This window comes from Stenella coeruleoalba (assembly GCF_951394435.1).
Source record: "Stenella coeruleoalba genome assembly, chromosome: 6".
NCBI classification, from domain to species: Eukaryota; Metazoa; Chordata; class Mammalia; order Artiodactyla; family Delphinidae; genus Stenella; species Stenella coeruleoalba.
Window position 1 is genome coordinate 70,991,985 of NC_137151.1, and position 25,740 is coordinate 71,017,724.

Here is a 25,740-nt window from a genome sequence, read left to right on the forward strand (position 1 = left end):
CGCACCAACATTTGAATTATTGGGGTTCCAGAAGAAGAAGAGAAAAAGAAAGGGACTGAGAAAATATTTGAAGAGATTATAGTTGAAAACTTCCCTAATATGGGAAAGGAAATGGTCAATCAAGTCCAGGAAGCACAGAGAGTCCCATACAGGATAAATACAAGGAGAATCCTGCCAAGACACATATTGATCAAACTCTCAAAAATTAAATACAAAGAAAAAATATTGAAAGCAGCAAGGGGAAAGCAGCAATTAACATACAAAGGAATATCCATAAGGTTAACAGCTGATCTTTCAGCAGAAACTCTGCAGGCCAGAAGGGAGTGGCAGGATATATTTAAAGTGATGAAAGGGAAAAACCTACAACCAAGATTACTCTACCCAGCAGGGATCTCATTCAGATTTGACGGAGAAATTAAAACCTTTACAGACAAGCAAAAGCCAAGAGAATTCAGCACCACCAAACCAGCTTTACAACAAAGGCTGAAGGAACTTCTCTAGGCAGGAAATACAAGAGAAGGAGAAGACATACAATAACAAACCCAAAACAATTAAGCAAATGGTAATAGGAACATACATATCGATAATTACCTTAAATGTAAATGGATTAAATGCTTCCACCAAAAGACACAGATTGGCTGAATGGATACATAAACAAGACCCATATATATGCTGTCTTTAAGAGAGCCACTTCAGACCTAGGGAAACATACACACATACTGAAAGTAAGGGAACAGAAAAAGATATTCCATACAAATGGAAATTAAAAGAAAGCTGGAGTAGCAATTCTCATATCAGACAGAATAGACTTTAAAATAAAGGCTATTACAAGAGACAAAAGGACACTACATGATGATCAAAGGATCACTCCAAGAAGATATAACAATTGTAAATATTTATGCACCCAACATAGGAGCACCTCAATACATCAGGCAAATGCTAACAGGCATAAAAGGGGAAATCGACAGTAACACAGTCATAGTAGGGGACTTTAACACCCCACTTTCACCAATAGACAGATCATCCAAAATGAACTTAAATAGGGAAACACAAGCTTTAAATGATACATTAAAGAAGACAGATTTAATTGATCTTTATAGCACATTCCATCCAAAAACAACAGAATACACTTTCCTCTCAAGTGCTCATGCAATATACTCCAAGATAGATCATATCTTGGGTCACAAATCAAGCCTTGGTAAATTTAAGAAAATTGAAATCACACCAAGCATCTTTTCTAACCACAATGCTATGTGACTAGATAACAATTACAGGAAAAAATCTGTAAAAAATACAAACACATGGAGGCTAAACAATACACTACTTAATAACCAAGAGATCACTGAAGATATCGAGGAAATAAAAAAATACCTGGAAACAAATGACAATGAAAACATGACAACCCGAAACCTATGGAATGCAGCAAAGCAGTTCTAAGAGGGAACTTTATAGAAATACAATCCTATCTCAAGAAACAAGAAACATCTCAAATAAACATTCTAAACTTACACCTAAAGCAATTAGAGAAAGAACAAAAAAAATCCCAAAGTTAGCAGAAGGATAGAAATCATAAAGATCAGATCAGAAATAAATGAAAAAGAAATGAAGGAAACAATAGCAAAGATCAATAAAACTAAAAGCTGGTTCTTTGAGAAGATAAGCAAAATTGATAAACCATTAGCCAGACTCATTAAGAAAAAAAGCGAGAAGACTCACATCAACAGAATTAGAAATGAAAAAGGAGTAGTAACAACTGACACGGCAGAAATACAAAGGATCATGAGAGATTACTGCAAGCATCTTTATGCCAATAAAATAGACAACCTGGAAGAAATGGACAAATTCTTAGAAAAGCACCACCTCCCAAGACTGAACCAGGAAGAAACAGAAAACATAAACAGACCAATCATAAACACTGAAATTGAGACTATGATTAAAAATCTTCCAACAAACAAAAGCCCAGGACCAGATGGCTTCACAGGTGAATTCTATCAAACATTTAGAGAAGAGTTAACACCTATCCTTCTCAAACTCTTCCAAACTATAGCAGAGGGAGGAACACTCCCAAGCTCATTCTATGAGACCACCATCACCCTGATACCAAAACCAGACAAAGATGTCACAAACAAAGAAAACTACAGGCCAATATCACTGATGAATATAGATGCAAAAATCCTCAACAAAATACTAGCAAACGGAATCCAACAGCACATTAAAAGGATCACACACCATGATCAAGTGGGGTTTACCCCAGGATGCAAGGATTCTTCAGTAAATGAAATCAACCAATGTGATATACCATATTAACAAATTGAAGGAGAAAAACCATACGATCATCTCAATAGATGCAGAAAAAGCTTTTGACAAAATTCATCACCCATTTATGATAAAAACTCTCCAGAAAGTAGGCATAGAGGGAACTTACCTCAACATAATAAAGGCCATATATGACAAACCCATAGCCGACATCATTCTCAGTGGTGAAAAACTGAAACCATTTCCTCTAAGATCAGGAACAAGACAAGGTTGCCTACCCTTGCCATTGTTATTCAACGTAGTTTTGGAAGTTTTAGCCACAGCCATCAGAGTAGAAAAAGAAATATAAAAGGAACACAAATCGGAAAAAAAGAAATAAAACTGTCACTGTTTGCAGATGACATGATACTATACATAGAAAATTCCAAAGATGCTACGAGAAAACTACTAGAGCTAATCAATGAATCTGGTAAAGTAGAAGAATACAAAATTAATGCACAGAAATCTGTTTCATTCCTATATACTACTGATGAAAAATCTGAAAGGGAAATTAAGGAAACACTCCCATCTACCACTGCAACAAATAGAATAAAATACCTAGGAATAAACCTACCTAAGGAGACAAAAGACTTGTATGCAGAAAACTATAAGACACTGATGAAAGAAATTAAAGATAATACAAACAGATGGAGAGATATACCATGTTCTTGGATTGGAAGAATCAACAATGTGAAAATGACTATACTACCCAAAGCAATCTACAGATTCAATGCAATCCCTATCAAACTACCAATGGTTTTTTTTCACAGAACTAGAACAAAAAATTTCACAATTTGTATGGCAACACAAAAGACCCCGAATAGCCAAAGCAATCTTGAGAAAGAAAAACGCAGCTGGAGGAATCAGGCTCCCAGACTTCAGACTATGCTACAAAGCTACAGTAATCAAGACAGTATGGTACTGGCACAAAAACAGAAATATACATCAATGGAATAGGATAGAAAGCCCAGAGATAAACCCACTCAGATATGGTCACCTTATTTTTGATAAAGGAGGCAAGAGTATGCAATGGAGAAAAGACAGCCTCTTCAATAAGTGGTGCTGGGAAAACTGGACAGCTACAGGTAAAAGAATGAAATTAGAATAGTCCCTAATACCGTACACAAAAATAAACTCAAAGTGGATTAAAGACCTAAATGTAACACTATACAACTCTTAGAGGAAAACATAGGCAGGACACTCTATGACATAAATCACAGCAAGAGCCTTTTTGACCCACCTCGTAGAGAAATGGAAATAAAAAGAAAAATAAACAAATGGGACCTAATGAAACTTAAAAGCTTTTGCACAGCAAAGGAAACCATAAACAAGACCAAAAGACAACCCTCAGAATGGGAGAAAATATTTGCAAACGAAGCAACTGACAAAGGATTAATCTCCAAAAGTTACAAGCAGCTCATGCAGCTCAATATCCAAAAAACAAACAACCCAATCCAAAAATGGGCAGAAGACCTAAACAGACATTTCTCCAAAGAAGATATACAGATTCCCAACAAACACATGAAAGAATGCTCAACATCACTCACTAATCATTAGAGAAATGCAAATCAAAACTACAATGAGGTATCACCTCACACCTCTCAGAATGGCCATCATCAAAAGATCTGCAAACAATAAATGCTGGAGAGGGTGTGGAGAAAAGGGAACCCTCCTACACTGTTGGTGGGAATGTATATTGATACAGCCACTATGGAGAATAGTATGGAGGTTCCTTAAAAAACTAAAAATAGGACTACCATACGACCCAGCCATCCCACTACTGGGCATATACCCTGAGAAAACCATAATTCAAAAAGAGTCATGTACCACAATGTTCATTGCAGCACTATTTACACTAGCCAGGACGTGGAAGCAACCTAAGTGTCCATCGAGAGCTGAATGGATAAAGAAGATGTGGCACATATATACAATGGAATATTACTCAGCCATTAAAAGAAACGAAATTGAGTTATTTGTAGTGAGGTGGATTGACCTGGAGTCTGTCATACAGAGTGAAGTAAGTCAGAATGAGAAAAATAAATACTGTACACTGCCACATATATATGGAATCTAAAAAAAAAATTCTGAAGAACCTAGGGGCAGGACAGGAATAAAGATGCAGACGTAGAGAATTGACCTGAGGATACGGGAGGGGGAAGGGTAAGCTGGGACGAAGTGCGAGAGTGGCATGGACATATATACACTACCAAATGTAAAATAGATAACTAGTGAGAAGCAGCTACATACCTCAGCAGCAAGATCAGCTCGGTGCGCTGTGACCACCTAGAGGGATGGGATAGGGAGGGTGGGGAGGGAGATGCAAGCAGGAGGAGATATGGGGATATATGTGTATATATAGCTGATTCACTTTGTTATAAAGCAGAAACGAACACATCATTGTATAGCAATTATACTCCAATAAAGATGTTAAATAAATAAATCAAAATAAAAAGGAGAGAAAAACTGCACAGAAGACCATGTTTTAAAAAAAAACAAACTCTAGAGATCTGGTGTGTATATATACACACACCACACACACACACACACACACACAAAATGGAATATTATCCAGCCATAAAGAAGAAAGCCTGCCTTTTGTAACAACATGAATAAAACTTATTATGCTAAGCAAAATAAGACAAAGTGAGGCAAAAACTCTATGTTCTTACTTACATGTGGAATCTAAGAAAAGCCAAACTAATAGAAATAGAGAGTAGAATGGTGGTTGCCAGGGGCTGGGGGTGGGGGAAATGGGGACATGTTGGTTATAGGCTACAAACTCCAAACTATAGGAGTAAGAAGATCGGGCTCTAGTGCATATTATGGTGATTATAATTAACAATACTGTATTACAAACTTGAAAATTAAGAGAGTTGATGTTAAATATCACCACAAACAAAAAAATCATAATTATGTGAGATAGTAGAGGTGTTAACTAACCTTATAGTGGTTATCATTTTGCAATAATTACATGTATATAATTATCATATTGTACACCTTAAGCTTACATGTGTTGTATGTCAATAATATCTCAATTAATCTAGAGAGAAAAGAGGAACTCCGAAGGTGAGGCCCAGCAATCTGTGTTTTATCTAGCCCTCCAGGCGATTCTGATGTATGCTAATGTTTAAAAACAACTGTTCTGGAAACCAAGCTGGAAGACTTTAGGTTAAAGGTGAGGGATAATTTTCTGGTGTGATGTTAACACTACCGTGGGGCATCTCAAAAGGCTGGCCTGGGATCGCCCCATTTGGCTCTGATAGATGGGAGCTGTCCTGTGTCTCTAGGAACTTTCCATCTTTATTGCTCGTGTCTCAAGCATAGAGCACCACATCACCAAATCCTAGAGCGACAGCTCAGCATTCTCTAACAACACCAAAAAAATCTCACACTTAAAGTTGAACCTAACAGAGAACAGGATATTCTGATCACATGTGTAGGCGCTGAAAAAACAATCGGCAGGAACAGGGAGCGTGTCATGGTTGCTTTCTCCCCATGCACTCGCCCTCTGCAGGGCCATGCCATATATTAGTGGGCATTTCACATCAGCTAATTCAGATTCCCCTGTCAGACAAATCCCACCTGTGAGCACTGCTGTCTACACCACATAACACCACATAGATCAAGAGTGAGGAGAGGCCAAAGTCATGAACACCATAGCTTTCCATAAAAGTTAATTAATGACAGAAGCATATTGCTGGGAATGGCAACATGGCCGTTATTTATGGCTCAGGAAACCCCAACTGTAGGGATTTGCCTTTTCCTTTCTCCCAGCCCCAGCTCTACCCATGAGTTTACTCACCCCATTACAGTAACTTCATGAATCATTTGCCAAGTTAGCAAGAAGGTAGCATGGAATCTATAAAAATTAATACAACAGCTGGATATCCAACACACATCCCAAGAGAAACAGACCACCCTGTGGATGCCACCATGTTCTTTCCTATCCCTGTATCTCAACACTTCTTTCACACTTCACATTTCTACCCCTGGTAAGAGTTCCAACGTGTCACCCCCAAGGAAAGGATTTCCCCAAGGAAGCCTTGCTGCTGAAAGGCTTCTAGAAACCTCCTTTCCCCCTTCCCAGCCATACCATTACACACAAGCATGGGCTGACCACTAGGAGAATAGCTCATCACCAACAGACTGTCACCACCTTGGGAGGCTGTGCAGCACTGTGGTGAAAAGTTTCCCTCTGGCTTCAAATTCCACTAAAGTGTTCATAGTGCCCTCATCTATAAAATGGGCCCAATAATATTCACCTTTGAAGGTTGCTGTGAGGTTTGAACCAAGCTGACATGAGCTGAGCGACACCCAGTGCCATTAAGGCCGAACAAACCTTCGTGGTGCGACTTTTCCCCCTCAGAAGGCCATGTGCCCCAACAAGCTCAGACTAGTATTTTCCACAAACCCTATACTGCTGCCCACACAGATTTTAGAAGGAGGTGGTCTGAAGGTGATACAATTTTTTACGTTTGTGCATGTGTGTGCATTTTTCAGCTCATTCTCTAAGGCACTCATGACCACTGCAGGGTCTCAGGAGGAGAAAGAAAGAAAACTGAACCCTGGAAAAGCTAAGAAAGCAAGAATGCACATTTATGCTGGAGAAGACGGTTCCATGTGTCGGAAAGAGTATTGCACTGTAAGTCACATAACTGGTGTTTTACTCTCCTCTCCCATAAACAAACTGCGGCAAATCCCTTCTCAGAGCTCAGTTTCCATTTCTTTATGTTTGAAATGGACCTCATAGTGACTCCTCACCTCACTTCATACAGTTGTGGGCATCAAAATAGGTAACAGATATGAAAGCATCTTTTCAAGCAGAAAACACCACCCCAATAAATGTATGATACTCAAGGTTCAGATGCCTTATCAAGATTCCAATGGACAAACAGCTTCACCAACTGGCCATTGCAGTCCACAAAACTATGAGGAAATTTACCATGCAGTGAGTTATATTGTTCCTTTTGTTCTGCTTGTGTGAAATAGCATAGTTATCTCCGGAATATGTTTTAAAAATAAGCAAGCAGAAATCCTTTGTGGGAGAGGGAAATCTGTAAGTATGGTTTGATTCCACTCGATCCACTATAATCCTTAGAGCTACCCGGCATCCCTCCGTGGTTTGCTTTAATTGCATGTCACTGCTAACTTCCTTGTAAAGAGACAGGCCTCTGCCATTCCTTCTAATTATCCAAATCGCCAGCCACTGTGTGTGGCCTTACCTAAGGCTTTTAACCAGCAGTAATGTCACTAAATCAAAGCAAGTGGGAAGTGTCCCTGTTGGAGTGACTCTAATAAATGCTACATGACATTCCTTGAAGACTGTTTGGAAATATTCTCTTCAGAGTTACACCAATTCCAACATGATAACTCATCAGTTAAAAAGAGTCATAACCAGAAGTCCACATGTAAACCATATATCTCTTACCTCCTGTTGCTAAAGGATCCACATTTCATCTAGAAAGGACATAAATCTGGCAATCTCACTTCAGGCTTAGCCCATCCACCTGAGAAAGAATATTATATAGTTCAATACAATTATGCCGCTGTTTCTGTAGGCCCCCTAAATTCAGCATCAGTTGATATTGGCATTGATAATAATAATAACAAAACACCATTTATTGATGTCTTCCTACATGCAAATGTCACGTGAACCTCCTTCTATACATTATCTCACTTGATCAGCACAATCTTGTGTTCAGCTATTGTTCCCAGTCTATAGCTGTGAAAACTGAGGCCTCAAGAGCTTAAGGATGAGAGTAGCACTGAAGACAAATAGAGCATATGTGGAACTGACAAGAAGATGGTTGCTGAGGAGGCTGAGATAAATTGCTCTGAATTCCCATTATCTACGTATGCAAAAATTGAGCTAAAAAATTTAGGCATCTAAAAACATGAGTTCCTCCTATTTCCAACTTACAAATGTAAAATTATAGAAACTCTGGAGAAAACGTTTTTGTATTCATGAGAAGTATTTTTTTGAATTTTATTTTATTTTTTTGTACAGCAAATTCTTATTAGTCATCAATTTAATACACATCAGTGTATACATGTCAATCCCAATCACCCAATTCATCACAGCACCACCAACCCCCGCCCCCACCGCCGCTTTCCTCCCTTGATGTCCATACGTTTGTTCCCTACATCTGTGTCTCAATTTCAGCCCTGCGAACCAGTTCATCTGTACCATTTTTCTAGGTTCCACATATGTGCGTTATTAATATACGATATTTGTTTTTCTCTTTCTGACTTACTTCACTCTGTATGACAGTCTCTAGATCCATCCACCTCACTACAAATAACTCAATTTTGTTCCTTTTTATGGCTGAGTAATATTCCATTGTATATATGTACCACATCTTCTTTATCCATTCGTCTGTCGATGGGCATTTAGGTTGCTTCCATGACCTGGCTATTGTAAGCAGTGCTGCAATGAACACTGGGGTGCATGTGTCTTTTTGAATTATGGTTTTCTCTGAGTATATGCCCAGTAGTGGGATTGCTGGGTCATGGTAATTCTATTTTTAGTTCTTTAAGGAACCTCCATACTGTTCTCCATAGTGGCTGTATCAATTTACATTCCCACCAACAGTGCAAGAGGGTTCCCTTTTCTCCACACCCTCTCCAGCATTTGTTATTTGTAGATTTTCTGATGAGGCCCATTCTAACTGGTGTGAGGAGATACCTCATTGTAGTTTTGATTTGCATTTCTCTAATAATTAGTGATGCTGAGAAGCTTTTCATGTGCTTCTTGGCCCTCTGTATGTGTTCTTTGGAGAAATGTCTATTTAGGTCTTCTGCCCATTCTTGGATTGGGTTGTCTGTTTAATATTGAGCTGCATGAGCTGTTTATATATTTTGGAGATTAATCCTTTGTCCACTGATTCGTTTGCAAATATTTTCTCCCATTCTGAGGGTTGTCTTTTCATCTTGTTTATGGTTTCCTTTGCTGTGCAAAAGCTTTGAAGTTTCATTAGGTCCCATTTGTTTATTTTTGTTTTTATTTCCATTACTCTAGGAGGTGGATCAAAAAAGATCTTGCTGTGACTTATGTCAAAGAGTCTTCTTCCTATGTTTTCCTCTAAGAGTTTTATAGTGTCCAGTCTTACATTTAGGTTTCTAATCCATTTTGAGTTTATTTTTGTGTATGGTGTTAGGGAGTGTTCTAATTTCATTCTTTTACATGTAGCTGTCCAGTTTTCCCAGAACCATTTATTGAAGAGGCTGTCTTTTCTCCATTGTATATCCTTGCCTCCTTTGTCATAGATTGGTTGACCATAGGTGCGTAAGTTTATGTCTGGGCTTTCTATTTTGTTCCATTGATCTATGTTTCTGTTTTTGTGCCAGTACCATATTGTCTTGATTACTGTAGCTTTGTAGTACAGTCTGAAGTCAGGGAGTCTGATTCCTCCAGCTCCGTTTTTTTCCCTCAAGACTGCTTTGGTTATTTGGGGTCTTTTGTGTCTCCATACAAATTTTAAGATTTTTTTGTTCTGGTTCTGTAAAAAACGCCATTGGTAATTTGATAGGGATTGCACTGAATCTGTAGATTGCTTTGGGTAGTATAGTCATTTTCACAATATTGATTCTTCCAATCCAAGAACATGCTATATATCTCCATATTCATGAGAAATATTATCATCTGTATTTCAGCATTTTACCATGAAGCTCCAGAGTTTTAAAATGTATGCTGCACATTTTTGATTTGTGTTCTAGTAAACATGGGTGTGTATGGCTCCTGAAAATTAAAAATTATGTACGTAAGAGTATATAAGGCTGTACACTTATGGTCTAGACACTTTCTTATGTGTATGTTGTATGTTAATAAAAAGTTTCAAAACTGTATCTATGTAGATCTGAATGTTCATGTTTCATCACTATTTTCTGTACTTTCTCAAAATGACGATCAAGCTGTTACTACCCCTTTTTAATTTTCCCCAGAATGATTTTCCTTTACAATGAAAATCTGTGGAACAGCATCTTGGTAAATTTCTTGGCAAATCTTTGTTGACATTAGAAAACTGGTTACCTCACGCCACACATCAAGTCCAAATCCCTGATCCAGAGACCCAAGCAGCTCTCTGTTTAGTAGCTCTTGCTTAGAAAGTCAAAAAGGAGTTCATGACAAATAGAAGAGCAGATGAAAAGAGGGTTCTACCCTTTCCCTGTTGACCCTGTTACCGGGCAAGCACAGTGCTCGCCCACAGGGTACCGGGTAGGGAGGAAGGCTGTTTTGTTGAGATGATGGGAATTTCCTGGGAAAACTCTGTCCCTCCTGCCCATCCAAATGAGGTCTGAATAGAAACACTTCCTAGGATAAATACTGCTCCCTGGCCTCAGTCCTGTAACCCAGAGTTTTGTGTAATCTTTCATCCCTCTTCCCCCATTACCAGTCGGAGCAACCATTAGACAACTGGGAATAGATGGACAATAAGGTTTAAATGCTTTTTTCAAATAGTTAAACCAAAGCCTTTGTTGCTATATTTAATTCACACACTTGCTCAATTCTAATCAGCTGTGATAAGCTAATTCTTATCTATTTTTTTATCAATGTTATCTGCATTAGAAACTTATCTATCAAAGGGCGGAGATTCAATAAATGTAGCTCTGTGGGCAGACTCAGATGGTGAAACAAAGACCCACCTACCACCAAAACAAACATCAACAGCAAAACAGTGCTCCAAACAAGAGAGATATTTGAATACAAGCTGTGCGGGGCTGGTGTAGCAGCTCCACATCATTAAGAACATATGAATTATTAGATCTTGTTGCTCTGCCATCCTCAACAAGTGCCATCCATCTCATGGTCTAAGACAGCTATTTCAGATGTCACCATCACATCCACCTTCTAGCCACTGGCAGGAGGAAAAGGGAAAATGGAGGATGTGACTCTTTTCTTTAAGGGCATAACCTATAAATGGAACACCACACTTCCATGTACATTCCATCGGCCAGAATGTAATCACATGGCCATACCTTGCCTGAAAGGGAGGCTGGGAAATGTGGTCATTAGCTGGACAGCCATATGCTCTGCTAAAATTTGGAGACTCTATTTCTAAAGAAACAAGTAGAGAATGGATATTGGGAGACAACAAGTGAAACATGCATTCATTCATCCATCCATGTATTCATTCATTCATAAACACTGGATGCCTAATGAATGCCTGGAAACTGTGCTAGTGTTAGGAATACACCAATAAAATACCATCCTCCAATCCCTACCTCAAGGGATTTATTGTCTAGTGAGGAAATACACATGGAAACAAACTGTTAAAAAACAAACTGCTCTACTGGGATTATACACAAAGTACAACACTCTGCCTAGGAGAACCAGGTAAGCTCAGTGGATGCAGCCTTTGCACTGACACTTGTGACAACCTAGATGGGTAGGATGGGGGGTGGGGTGAGAAAGAGGTCCAAGAGGGAGGGAATATAGGTGTACATATAGCTGATTCACTTCATTGTACAGCAGAAACTAACACAACATTGTAAAGCAATTTTACTCCAATAAAAAAAATAATAAATAAAAAGAAAGACAGTAGTAATCACTTAATAATAATAGCATTTCTTTTCAAGAACTGTTCTAAATACTTTATACATATTTATTTAATCCCTCCATGATAGAAACCATCATTATTCCCACTTTACAAATGAGAAAACTGAGACATTATAAGTGATCAAATTGAGATGTGAACGTGTGTAGTCTGACTCCAGAGCTATATTGCCTTTCATGAGAAGGAAAGGGTCCAATCTCGTCACCTAAATCTCCCAATGCCTTCTTGGCATGTAGAAGAAAGGAACAATAGAAAGGGAGAAGAAAATGAAAGATTAGAGGGTCTCAGAAGCCTACGTAAGACACAGCATGATGGAACTCAAAATGCGATGCAAGTGCCTTGACTTCCAGCTCTCTCTCTGGAGGCATTCTTGAGGTACATTCTAAGGATACGTTGAAGGGTGACAAAGACCTGTGGAATGTTCTCCAGATTATGGTTTACCAAATATATGATTATATTTGTTCCTTTATTCAAAAAGTAATTTTGATGGGATTTACTAAAAATTAGACATCAATTCAACACCCTCCTTCTAGAACCAACATAATAATCCCCTAATTCTGGGGTGGTACTGTTTGTGTTGGCATGAGGGGAAGCAATTTTGCAATATAGGAGGGGTTCATAACCTAAAAGAAGTTTTGCTTTCATTGAAATCAATGATGCGTTTAGAGAAGCTCTTCTGCCTTGATGATCCTGCTAGACAAAACAGAATTCATTCATTTGCAACAGTATTTATCATGATCTATTATTCTAAACATACTGACTTTTATTTAAAATGTGCTGGCCCTAAAAGATGAGGGGAAAAATACATTCATGAAAGCTTGGTAATATTTCAGCATGTTTCAATGACTCTCTTTTTCTCCTATTTTCTCCTGGTCATTTCCCACCCTTGATTAGTAATTTTATACCCTAATAATAAAATATGAAATACTTTTTAATAGTGCCATGGTGGTAAAAGTGCTTAGTTTTTATGATGTGTCTCCAGAGATAGATCTTTAGCAGTATATAGTGAGGTTAATTCAGCATAAAATAGTATAATACCTTTCTTATTTCTGTTCACTCATTTAGAAATTATGGGACAAATTCTAGCAAAAGGTTCACCCCACTGACTGGAAACTAGTGTTTTAAAAGACTGAGGTTCTCCTATTCTCTTTAGGGAGGTTAAAAATGTTTCCAATCAACTTTTAAAAAACCTAGTAAACAGGAGTTATTTCCCATTTTTGTTTCCTCAGATTCTTAGGAGAATTTACCATTATTGAAAGCCTTACAATTACTGGAGATAACTCTCCCATCCAGATAACCAGCTACTCACCCCTCTCAGGGTCTCCCTTTCCCTGAATACTTATGAAATGAGATCTGGAAACCTAACAATCCTTTTCCACTCTGCCATTTTGTGAAGACACTAATAATATTTCCTTTGGCCATATTGTTCATTTGTGAGAGGCAGAGAAACAAGTTAGCTACTTGGGAACACAGTGGTGAAGTCAGGAAAACAAAAAAAGAAAACAATAGGAATTCTCTCCCTTGGTCTCTGAGCTACACTTAAAACAGATCTCCTAGGGACTCCCTGGTGGTCCACTGGTTAAGACTCCATCCTTCAAAAGCAAGGGGCGTGGGTTCAATCCCTGCTCGGGGAGCTAAGATGCCACATGCTGTGCAGCCCAGCCAAGAAAATATAAAAACAACAACAACAACAAAAAAAACCAGATTTCCTCAACTCTGGTGCTTGGGGGCAGTGACACCCGCCTGTGAGATTCATTTCCCTCCCAGAAAGTCACAGCACTCTGTCTCCCAACAGGCACTGGCATCAGACAGGGTAAAATGAATATAAATTTCATATATGCAATTATGCTCACTCTTCCTAATATCAGCACTTACAAAAGTCAAAATTGGGCTTATACAATAAGCTATGTTATAACAATCTCACAGTCACTTTTACTTTCAATCTCTAATGACTGCTTGTCACTCCTGTGCTTCCTTTCATAAAAAGACAAAGTTCCTGCTTCTCACTTCATAAAAATGGCAGGAACAAGTTAACCTTTAGCTAATATGGATAAGAAAAGGTTAATATGAGTAGAATGAAAACACAATTTCCACACAATTTTAATTTTACAGTGAAATCCAAAGCTCTTTAGACTAGATAATTGTTAGTTTTTCTGGGTACTTACTGCATTACCCCACTTGGAAACCTATTAAGAATCCAAGTAAACATGTCAAACAAGAACTGCTCCCTAATTAATACTAAGACATGTATGAAAACATTCTTGAATATTAGGCTTAGTAGCATTGTATATTATACTGTCCTTGCTTATAAAAAGTTAAATGTTTCTTCAAATGAGAATGCAGACCAAAAAAGATAGTTAAATATGCAAAATGTAGCAATCCATTTGACATACACAAACCAGTTCTAATAATGTTACACTGCTTACCTGCATTTTAAAGATTAATTCTAACTACCCTTCTGTGAGAAAACTGATAAACAAACACGTTGATTAACAGAGAAGTCAAAAAATATATAACATGATGCAAGGTACTGCACCGGAGGTCAGAACTCACTCAGTTGCGACAAAGAGACTTTAATTCCCAGTCTGATTTCTAACTGCATTATCCAGACACCATGTCACAAGAAGACAGAAAGAAAGTGATGCAATGCTTCACAAACCCCAAGAATTTGCTGCTGGTGTTTAAGAGCAGAAACTAAAACCAACCACAAATATATAAAACCCAAATAAACATACTGATCTCTTAAACTCTGACCCAACCTTAACCCAAGTATTAATAATTTTCTCAGAACTAAACCAAAAAAGATTTTCCAAAAAACAGACCCTACATCAAAAGGCATCAAAGTACTGAAAACTGTGGTGTGTGGAAAGGGTTGATGGGGCCCTGTGCCCTGATCTGTACCCTATTGTGGAACCTCTTGGGGGACTGTGGAATCTCTAAGCATGACTTCCTGCCATTCTTCACATACTGGTCACATTTTGGGACATGGCGTGGCCAGGTCTGATGAATTCACGAAGACAAGGAAAATAAGGAGGGTGTAGAACTTTACGAAAGATTATCCACTGGGGAGGAGGTAGGACTTTGGGGACACGCCAAGTTCAGGGAGAAGTTTAGTCCAATAGACAGACCATGGTCTTCCAACCACTCGTAAGTCAGCAACAGTGTTACCACATGATAAAATATCAATAATATGTCACCCACTTCCAGACTTCACACTTAGGTATAAAAGAACTGATGCATTTGTGCTGCTCAGACAGCAGCAAACACTGTCTGTGGGATAATTCCATGTAGATTAAAACTCTAGTTTTTTAGGTACTCCATAACTGCTTGCCAAACTAAATTACTGTTCCCAGACACCAAACTGCATCCTTGTGTCTGAAAAAGCTAAGATGTCTCTGAAAGTGCCTATCATGGTTACATACTTACCACACGTAAAAAATCTGCAGCCTATTAACGGAAACACATGTAGAATGGAAGCGGGTGGGTGGACTGTAACTGGAAGGAGTATTAAGACAAGTTGTAAAAGTCATGAAATACATATCTCATTCTTTAAGTCATTAAAAGACTCATAGCAGTCTGCTGTTTAACACAATAAAACATAACAGTAAGGACCATAACAGTTTAGCCATGTCATAGGATAGAGAAATCAAATAACATGCTAGATAGAGAAAGTCTTCTGAAGGACACAAAACCCAGAACATGGCAGTAATTTCCATGAGGAATAACACTGGATGACCTTCAACGGTTTGCTTATACTATAAAGGGGAGCACCATCTTCACCTCCAGCGAAGAGGAGTCTGCAAAGTTCTGCCTATGGACACTTTACTCAAGTCTAGACTCAAAGCTCCAAAAGTAGGCTGGAATCTGACCAGCCACTGGAGAAAAGCAAGTCACTGGATTCCAATGTTTATTCTCTGAAATTTGCCAGCTTGTCAGAGGTGAGAGCAAGCATTTTACAGTAAAGGTGGAGTATGTGATTCAGGAAATTCTTTGATTTAAAGAAATCATAGTTTCCAAATTTGCCACAATCCCATTAGGACATGATTTTATGAGATAGGAGGAGAGAGAGGAAAAAGAGGTACAAAGATTTTTGTACCTTTTTTCTGTCTAAAATAATTAATACCAATAATGATACAATCCCAAAATGACTCACTCCCAGAGAGTCAACAATTAGCGTGTCAAATGAAGAAAAAAAGTCTGTTATTACTATGGGTTCTATGATAAGGAGAAACTAGGCTCTACATTAAATTTTTTTAAATCATGCCTCATAACTTTTTATAATTAAAGTGTTGAAAATCCAATACACTCTTTCAAGAGGGAAAGCTGAACAGTTTTCTGTCGGTAACAGCAACATACAGTAGTCTGGAACCTCCTTGAAGTTAATTGCAGCACAGCTCACTAATGAAACTTTCCATCTATTAAATCTTAACAGGCATAACTATAAAAATGGCGCCAAGCGTTCTCCTGCTCTGGAATGTCCCAGCCAGCACTTTGTGACTTTTACCCTTTATCTTTGTAATTACTGTAATTATTGCAGAGTTGGAGTAGAATCACGATCTAAGAATACACATTTTTTCCAAGTCCATTTTTTGTTCATATTCTCAGGAATGGGAAATGTTTGAGATGGCCTACAAGAGGGACCAGTTACATCCATTTCACTGTAGAACCCATGTTAGGGTCAAGGACTTGGATTATCATTGAGTTCCAGAATACATATATCATATACTAGTATCTTCTACAGAACCGTGATTTCTTAGTAAACTGATTTTATATTTTATTTTGGATAATTTACATATTAATAGAAGTAGTTTTGTAAATAATGTAAGGATGGAGGAGAAGATATCAAAATGATTATTTTCAGTTTTATAGCCTAACAAGAAAATGTTCCCCTTTTTTTCTTATTACCCATCTGAAAACAGGCATTATTCTTAATCACTATTTTGAAGTCTTTGAATGAAAACCAAAAGTAAATAACAGCTCTTTTCTGTATTACTTGTTCTCATGAAGAACAAAATCACTTTTATTTTTGTCTCTAAATGGTCCCTATGTCCCTATGGTGGAAGGAGGACATAACTCTTGCCACCAGTTCTTATTTGCTTAATTTTGTATCAAGTCTTCCTAATAATGAAAGAAAGTGCTTTAGGGTAGCACTCTTAGGAAGTACAATCATTTTGTTATTAGTTCCAAGTCTTTGTCCTAAATAGCAGTCACTAGAGAAAGGACATGTCTCTCTAAGAGTCAGTTTGGGGTCCAAATGAGGATGGACTGTATGCATAATGCATTGCAGTTGCCTTTATAAATTAATGCTTTGCTGCAGGATAAATGTATTTGCAGTCTAATGCCCACTGGGCATTTTATTCCATTTCTATTTTCTCTTCACTAGGCAAGCTGGAGCCAAGAAGACAGCATGTACATATATAGTTTTGGCTTAGATAACTAGGACATAAAACATGTTAATTAAAAGTAAGTTCTGATTAGTTTTGTAATATGTGCCTGGCAGCTCAGTGATAAAGTGGATTTTTTGGATGACCCTGCAGACCAAATTTTCATTTCAACAATCATCAGTTCCTACTTTATGTATCATATGGGTAATCTCTTTACAACTTAACAGTCAGCAAGACATAGGTTATCTACTAAAGCATGGTTTCTCTAAATGTGATCAGTACATGGACCACCTGCATCATAATTACCCAGGGAGCTTTCTAAAATGCAGACTCCTAGGCCTGCTGTATCAGATTCCCTGGGGTAGGAGGTAGAGAACAGAGATCTGTTTTACCAACTCCCTAGTTCATTCCAATGCACTAAAATTTGTGCACAGATGTGTTAAAGGAACTTCAACATGATATACTACCTTCAATTGTTCCACTTATAGCATCATCTTTGTTATCAACTAATATTTTTACTTAGCCCCTATTGAGTGCAAGACATTATCCTGAAAGATGTGAGGGTTATAAAGGTGGTTTGGTGGCATGTCTGCCCTCCAGGTACTCACAATCCAGTTGAAAGGATAAATCAAAGATAAACAGAAACACAGCATAGCAAGTGTCAAGCCCAAATAACAGTAATAGTAAGAGTGATCAATTACTGAGCTAATAACGTGAGCAAGTCTATTTATATATATTTTCTCTCTATTTCTCATCATCCTGGGTGGAAGATGTAATTTTTCTTTTGCTACAAATAAAAAATTCTAAGCTCAGGTAGTTCAAGTGACTTTCCCAATGCCATATAGCTCATAAATGAGAGAGGCAGAGTTGAGCCCAAACCCTGTGACCCCGAGGCCAATACTCTTCAAGCCCACCTTGCTGGCCTAACAGGAGCTCAAGTGGAACAAAGCTGGAATTTAGTCCTGTTCTCATTGATTACAGAACTTAAACCAGCAATGTCAAAAACAAAGCCATGGGGCCTCCATGAATAAAGCACCTTATGTCCCAAGATGTGTAAACAGGGGATACGATTTACTCATAGTGTAACACCATTCACGACAGAGCAAGGGTACTCTAATGCAGTTTTCTGTGTTTTGTTTCCAAGAGAAAAGTATATTGTAAAAAAGTAAGGTTTATTGTGGCCAAGAGTATAATTACCTGAACTTAGTCTTTTCCAAGCCATGAGCATTTTCCCCTAATTCTTTCACAAAGATTTAATTTAGGGCAGATAGAGGCCAATTGTAATTTGAATTATTAAAGAAGCATAATTCTTTTCCAAGTGTTGCATTATACTTAAAAAAATCTTTCTCTAGATTTTTAAAGACATGGTTTCTCAAAAGAAACAAACAAAATAAAGCAAAAAATTTAAAAAAACAAAACAAAAAAACCAACATATCCAGAAATTTATGACATAGTAAGTTACATGGGTCAAAGGAATCTTACACTATCAAAACTCAAATTGTTTTAGCTCTGGTAATATTAACAAAACCCAAGTTAATTTTTCTACGAATTATTATCTTGAAAGTATTAAATAAAACTATTTTAAAACCTGGTTTTAGTCGGGGTTTTAAATTATATTTTTTATTTTGACATAATTATAGATTCACATGGAGTTGTAAAAATAATAGAGAGATCACATGTAAAATGGTAACATCTTGCAAAACTTTATACAACATCACAATTGGGATACTGACATTGAAGTCAGACACAGAACATTTCTATCATGATTCCAAATGTTGCCCTTTTATAGCCAAACCTACCTCCCTCCCACCTACACCCCCTTTTTAACCCCTGGCAGCCACTAGACTGGTTCTCCAATTTATAATTTTGTCATTTCAAGAATGTTATGTAAATGGAATCATATAGTATGTAAACTTTAGGGACTGGCTTTTTTCACTCTGCGTAATTATTCTTCCTGGAGATTTGTCTAAATTGTTCTGTATCAATACATGTTCCTTTTTACTGCTGAGTAGTATTCCATGGTATGAATGTGCTAATTTGTTTAATACTCAGCCACTGAAAGACATCTGGGTTGTGTCCAGTTTCTGGTTATTGCAAATACAGCTGCTGTAACATTCAAGCACAAGTTCTTGTATGGACACTGTCTTCATCTCTTTGGGTTAAATGCTCAGGAGTACAATTGCTGGTTATATGGTAGTTGCATGTTTAGTATTTTAAGAAACTGCCAAGCTATTTTCCAGAGTGGCTCCACCCACTTTACAGTCCCTTCAGCAATGTATGAGTGATCCAGTTTCTCCCCATTTTCACTAGCATTTGGTGGTGTCAAATTTCTTATTTTAGCCATTCTGATAGGTGTGTAGTAATATCCTATTGTGATTTTCACTTGCATTTCCTTAATAACTGATGATGTTGAACATCTTTTCATGTGCTTAGTTGTCATTTTGGTGACAAGACTCTTCATATCTTTTGCTCATTTTCTAATTATAATTTTTGTTTGAGTTTTGACAATTTTAAAAATATATTCTAGATACCTGTCCTTTATTATATGTGATTTGTAAGTACTTTTACGCACTCTCTAACTTCTTTGAATTCTCTTAACAGGATCTTTCTCAAAGTTTTTAATTTGGATGAAGTCTGATTTATCAATTTTCCTTTTATATACCATGCTTTTTGTGTTAAGTCAAAGAACTCTTTGCTTCACCCTAGGTCATGAAGATTTTCTGTTTTTTCCTAGAAATTCTAAAGTTTTAGCTTACATATTTAAGTTCATGACCATTTTGAGTTAATTTTTGTATAACATGTGAGACTTAGGTCAAGGTTGATTTTTTTTGCCTGTGGATGTCTAGCTGCATTGTTAAGTTAGGAGACTCTGGATTTTACTTAAACTTTGTTTTAGCTGGCATTTTCTGATGCCACTCTGGCAGGGGGTTGCCTCATTATTGTCAGGTGGAGGTAGAAGTCTAGGTTCCCCACGTGGCCTCCACTGACAACAGAGGGTGGGAGGCTGCTTGATACTGTTGGGTGGGGATGGGAGTTCTGGATCACCCTGTGGCCTCCATCAACACTGCAGTGATAGTGACCTCATTACCCCCTGGGTGATGGTGAAAGTCCTGACTCTCCCTAGGTTTCCTTTGACACTACCCCAGTGGGGAACAGAAAGGTATCTCATTACTGCCATGAGGAGTGGAAAGTTCTGTCTCCCCACATGGTCTCCAATGATACTTGGGGGAAGGCACTTTGAAAAGTCTTGGCTCCCTACTTGGCCTTCTCTGACACCACCCCAGCAGCAGGGAGGGGGACAGAAGTGCCTTGTTACAGCCTAGGGTGGGCATAAGTAACCCCTCCAACTTAGCTTTTGCTGGCATGGGTGGGAGTGTGTAGGCTGCCTTTTCCCTGGTCCTTTAACTAGACAGCAGGCTTTCTGGGGGGCTATGTTTGTCTGTGCCCCTTGGCGTTTCTGGGTTGCAATGGCTTCTTCAACTCTAAGACTGGGATGTATAATGCGAGAGAAACCCAGGAACTCACCACCATGTTGTTTCTGGGGTTGCAAGTTCCATAGATGATCTCCCTCCTCTTTCTACTTTCCAGAGTCTTGTGTTTGATTTTTAAATAATGTCCAAGGTTTTTAGTTTTGCTAAGCAGGAGGAATTGAGAAAAACATATTCACTCTATCTTTAGGAAGTGGAAGTCGTAACAGTTATCCTTAAATATTTTTGTTGGAAAATAAAAAGCATCTACAAAATACTTTACAACATTATAGCAAAGTAAGAGATAAATGTTTCCTCACAGGCATTCCCCTCCACATCAACTTACAGAGGAAATATGTCAGGCATGCTTCTTTACTTTGCAGATACAAACATATGCCTATATGGAAGCCCTTTCTAATCCTCATGCAGAAGACTGGTCAATTTGAATATGTAACAACTTAAAGCCTTTATTTATAAGAAAAAATACCAAATGTAAAAAATAAGGGGTAAATCAGAAAAATTATTTACAAAATACAAAGGAACTAAAATCTTCAATTTACAAAAAGTTCTTAACAACCAATAACAAAAAAACAAAGAAAAATAGGCCACAAATATGAAATGGCAACTAATAAAAAATAAATGATCAAGAAACACATACCAAAACAGTTCAATCTTATTGATGATCAGCAAAATTCAAAATAAAACAATGAAGAGATTTTTGTTATTTCTATTCATTTATTTAAATATTTAATAAATATTTATTGAGCAATGACTGTGCCTGGTATGCCAGGCAATGAAATACAATTGAACAAGACATATATTCCCTGCTCTCCAATACTATCAAGCAATGCAAATCTTGAACAAGTAATGATGCCAGTTGTGATGCATGTTATGCTGGTAGGAATAGAGAGAGCAGGGGATCCATTCAAGCTTAGGGAAGGGCTTCTAGAGAGACTGGTGTTTAAGTTGGAAGGCAAAGGAGGAGTAGAGTTAACCCAGATGCCAAAGGTGGGGGCATGCTAAGGCAGAGGGACTAGCATGTGCAAAGGTGCAGAGGTGAGAGGAACTGAATGAAGCTCAGTGTAACTGGAGCACAAAAATAGGAGAAGGCTGAGGAGAGATGCAGCTGGAAGCTAGATCAAGGTTGAATCTTGGGCCTTAGAGCATGTTTAGGTGCCTGGGTATTATTTTTAGGGCAATGGGAAAGTGGGGAAAATGTTAGATCAGGTGGATTTTCAGTGTTAGACTATCCAACTAGCTGCAGGATGGAGAATAGCTTGGAACAAGCCTAGAAGCAGAGGAGGCAGCAGAGGAATTCCTGCACTGGCCCAGGAGAGAAGTGCTGGTGGCCTGGATTAATGCAGAGAAGAACTAGAGGAGCTGACAGGTATTAGTGATTGATTGAATGGGAAGGGAGAGAGAAAGCGGAAAAGTCAAGGTCAACTTCCAGGTTGCTCCTTGGGTAACAGCGTGGGGAGTGGTGCTGTTTGCTCAGACAAGGAACACTGAGGGAGAAGCAAATGTGAGGGAGAATAAACATGTGATTTTTGTTATATTGAGTTTGAGTGACCTGTGAGATATCCAAGTAGGAACCGGGAAGGAAGTTGCATGTACTTGTCTGGAGCTTGGGAGACAGATCTGGTTCCTGTTGCCCTGGGATGGTTGAGATGGTCCAGGGAAAGTAAAAGTAAGAGCTCAGGCCCATGAACAGAACCATGAGAAACATGAGCACTGAAAGACCAGCAGAGTAAGAGAACTCTGCAAAGGAGATGGAGAAGCAGCCAGCAGAGAGGTAAGAGACAAAGGAGGATGTGGGCATACCACCAACACACGCAAAAGCAAACTGGCGTTACGATTACTTATCTGCACCTTGCACCCCAGGATTCCCTACTGTTGAGGCTTCTTTGGACCTAAGGTGTTCCCTGGTTTTGCCTATCACCTGCCCTCTGCTCCATCTCAAGCTTCCTCAGTAGGAAACATAGTCCCTTGACCAAAAAGGTGATGTCAGCCACATCGTCTAAGGTAGGCAAGAGAGCTTAGCATTTCAAAGAAACAATGACCACTTTCTATCTTTATGAAAAGAGGAGTGAGATCTCTGGGGAAGGCAGAAAGCTCCTGCCACTTCCCATAAATAGGTCAGAGCAGCGCTGAAAGATAATTGAGCAAAATCAATGTGAGGGACCCAAGATGTGACTTTTGCACAGGAAATTTAGTGACAGCACAAAAAGGGGAGGCAAGGGAAAAAGTAGTCATAATCATACAAGTTTTTCATGCAAACTCTGGTTTTTTTTTTTGTTTTTTAGATCATTAAATGACATGACACATAGTCTTCCTTAATGAAACGATTCTGAATTCCAACACGGAGACGCTGGTTTACATTTTCATTTCAGTTCCCCTCCAGGACATTTTTCTGTCTCACTTATCTTCTCAAGATTTGTTCTTTGTAGACACCACAGACCAGTATTATGACAACAGTAATAATAGCAACTGACATAATAAGCACTTACTTACAGACCTTGCCTCTGCAAGACTCAGTAATTTATCTAATTTAGTCCTCCTATTAACCCTATGACATAGGCATTTTCATGCTTTTTATGAGGAGTCTAAGCCACACAGAGGTTAAATAACTTATCTAAGATCACACAGGTTCTACATGACCTTTTATCAGCACCAACTAGGCCCCCACATATATGAATCCCTGGCACCTTTTTCATCTGGAAGGAGGGGAACTCAGTCTGGATAGATAGCAGCCAAGGGTCTCATAGACAGTGGCACCTCCACCAAAGAACCTCTAAGCCTCTAAGTTCTGGTTCAGTTTCCCCAAGTGAGGAAGTTCCTGGGATGTCAGGTTATGCTCCAGGCAGGTGATAACGCTCTTGAGCCAGAGTGAGCACCCCAGGTCTCTGTTTGGTGTGATATGGCATGTCAGGGAGCTGTGACGAAGCTCAGAACTAGGGGCGAATGTTCAGTTATTAAACAGCCTTCTGCTCATATAAAGAGTTTACGGTCGGTCCCCCTGCCTCCTCCAACATCAGGCTAGTTCCCAAGATGTCACTCCAAACTCTCACATGAGCTGATTAAATCATCAGTCCCACCCAGGATGTGGAACTGTGCAAAGGGGAAAGCTGATGGCTCATCAGAGTGAGACCAGGAAAATTTGTGCAATAAGGTAATTTGTGTGGTTCTGAGAGCATTTCCATTTGATATTTCACTTATTAATTAAGCAAAATATTTTTGCATGCCTGCCATGTGCCAGGCACCAGGAAGATTCGAAGATGAACAGGATGCAGTTCCTGGCTCTGGAGGGGCCAACACACTGGAGATGGGTTATTAACTGCTGAGGCAAGTGCTATGGGTGAGCCAAGCACAGGTTACTGGAGCCATGAGTCAAACCTAACCCAGCCAGTGGAGGCCTGGGGAAGAGTTCTGGGAGGAGAAAGTCCCCTGAGTCAAGTTCTAAGGTCCCTAAGCAATGGGTGGAGTTAGCACTTTTAGAAGTTAGGGGAGACAATCCAGGCAGAAGAAGTAGCTGGAGCAAAGGTTTGGAGGTAAGAAATGATATGGGCTATCCCAAAAGAACAAGCTTTTTAGTGTGCAAAGGAAATGGCAAAATGGTGGTAAGAGATGAGGCCGAAGAAGTAGAAGAGAGGTCTGTGTGGCCCATTAAAGAGACTGGACATCTCCAGAGAGGAAGCAGATCCATGCAGGGTGAAGATTTGGATTTGAGACGGCTCAGCCTAGCCCTAGTGTATGCAAAAGATTTCCAAATGAACATTAACAACGTGTGGAGCAGGTTCATAGGTTTGTGGCCAATTGTAAGAAGACTTGTAAGAGTACCTAGAAAACTGCTATACACACTTACCCCATCTTCCCTGAGGGAACAGTTCCACTTCAGCAAGTTTGTCCCAACTCACATGAAGTCACCCCACCCACACATGTGCCCAGGACACAAGAAAGAAAACAGGAAGATAGGCAAATTGATTCTAAGATCATCCTTCATCAAGTTATAAAACCCCGGTAGTTAATTTTATTTATTTATGTATTTATTACCGGTATGCGGGCCTCTCACTGTTGTGGCCTCTCCCGTCGCGGAGCACAGGCTCCGGACGTGCAGGCTCAGCGGCCATGGCTCACGGGCCCAGCCGCTCCGCGGCATGTGGGATCTTCCCGGACCGGGGCACGAACCCGTGTCCCCTGCATCGGCAGGCGGACTCTCAACCACTGCGCCACCAGGGAAGCCCAACCCTGTTAGTTTAAACTTCTTCCATTGACTAGATATGAAACTGACAGCACGGGCAAGAGAAATTAGAGTGCAAGCTATTCATTCAAACAGGCACATATACCCTCTGCCCTTACAGGCTAGTGAAGAACTCAGATAAGGAAACAAGAAATGTATTAGGTAGTAGACTAAAAAGACCATAAGCACAGCATACAGAAGAAGCACTTAGGAGGGTACCACCTAAGCCAGGCTGAGAAGGGGTAGTGAAGGATCCTGAACCAAACCAGTAGGTAGGTCTGAAGAAGTGATATCTGAATCAAGCCAGTAAGAATTAGACTTAAGAATGTGTGAAGGTAAAGGGAGAGGGAAGTCCAGGTAGAAGGAGCAGCAGGGACAATAGCATGAAGGTGTGAGTGTGCACTGTTTGAGTGGGAGTGCATGGCAGGGGCGGGGAGGAGGAGAGGGAGAGAAGAGAGAAGAGAGAGTTGGGGGGATTCTAGGACTTTCGTGAGGAGAAAGATAAGCTAATTCTGGACAGGTAAGAAAGGCTCACGTTGTAAAGGTCTTTATAAGTCTCATCTATTTAGTTAAGTTCCACTACATGTAATATAAAACCCCCAACTAACTGTGTTTTAATCAAGTTAAAAGAGCAAAAGTGTATTTCTCTTTCACAAAAAGATGTGCTGGTAAGGGGGCCAAAGATGGTATAGGGCTCCACAATTTTCAGTTTCTTCAGGGACTCAGGCTCCCATCTTTCTGCTTCACTATCCTAGTACACACCTTTCCATACTCAAGGTCTCCTCGTGGTTCTAGATGGCTGC

At 39.1% G+C, this 25,740-nt stretch overlaps 1 protein-coding gene across 1 annotated transcript in view; it reads right to left on the minus strand.

The window, feature by feature from the left end:
• LOC307188263 (U3 small nucleolar RNA-associated protein 14 homolog A-like) overlaps positions 1-25,740 on the minus strand; it is a 521,128-nt gene that overhangs the window by 309,303 nt on the left and 186,085 nt on the right. Inside the window, 1 exon segment of the mRNA XM_079925187.1 lies at positions 7,724-7,802. The gene's annotated coding sequence lies outside the window, so the exon portion shown is untranslated.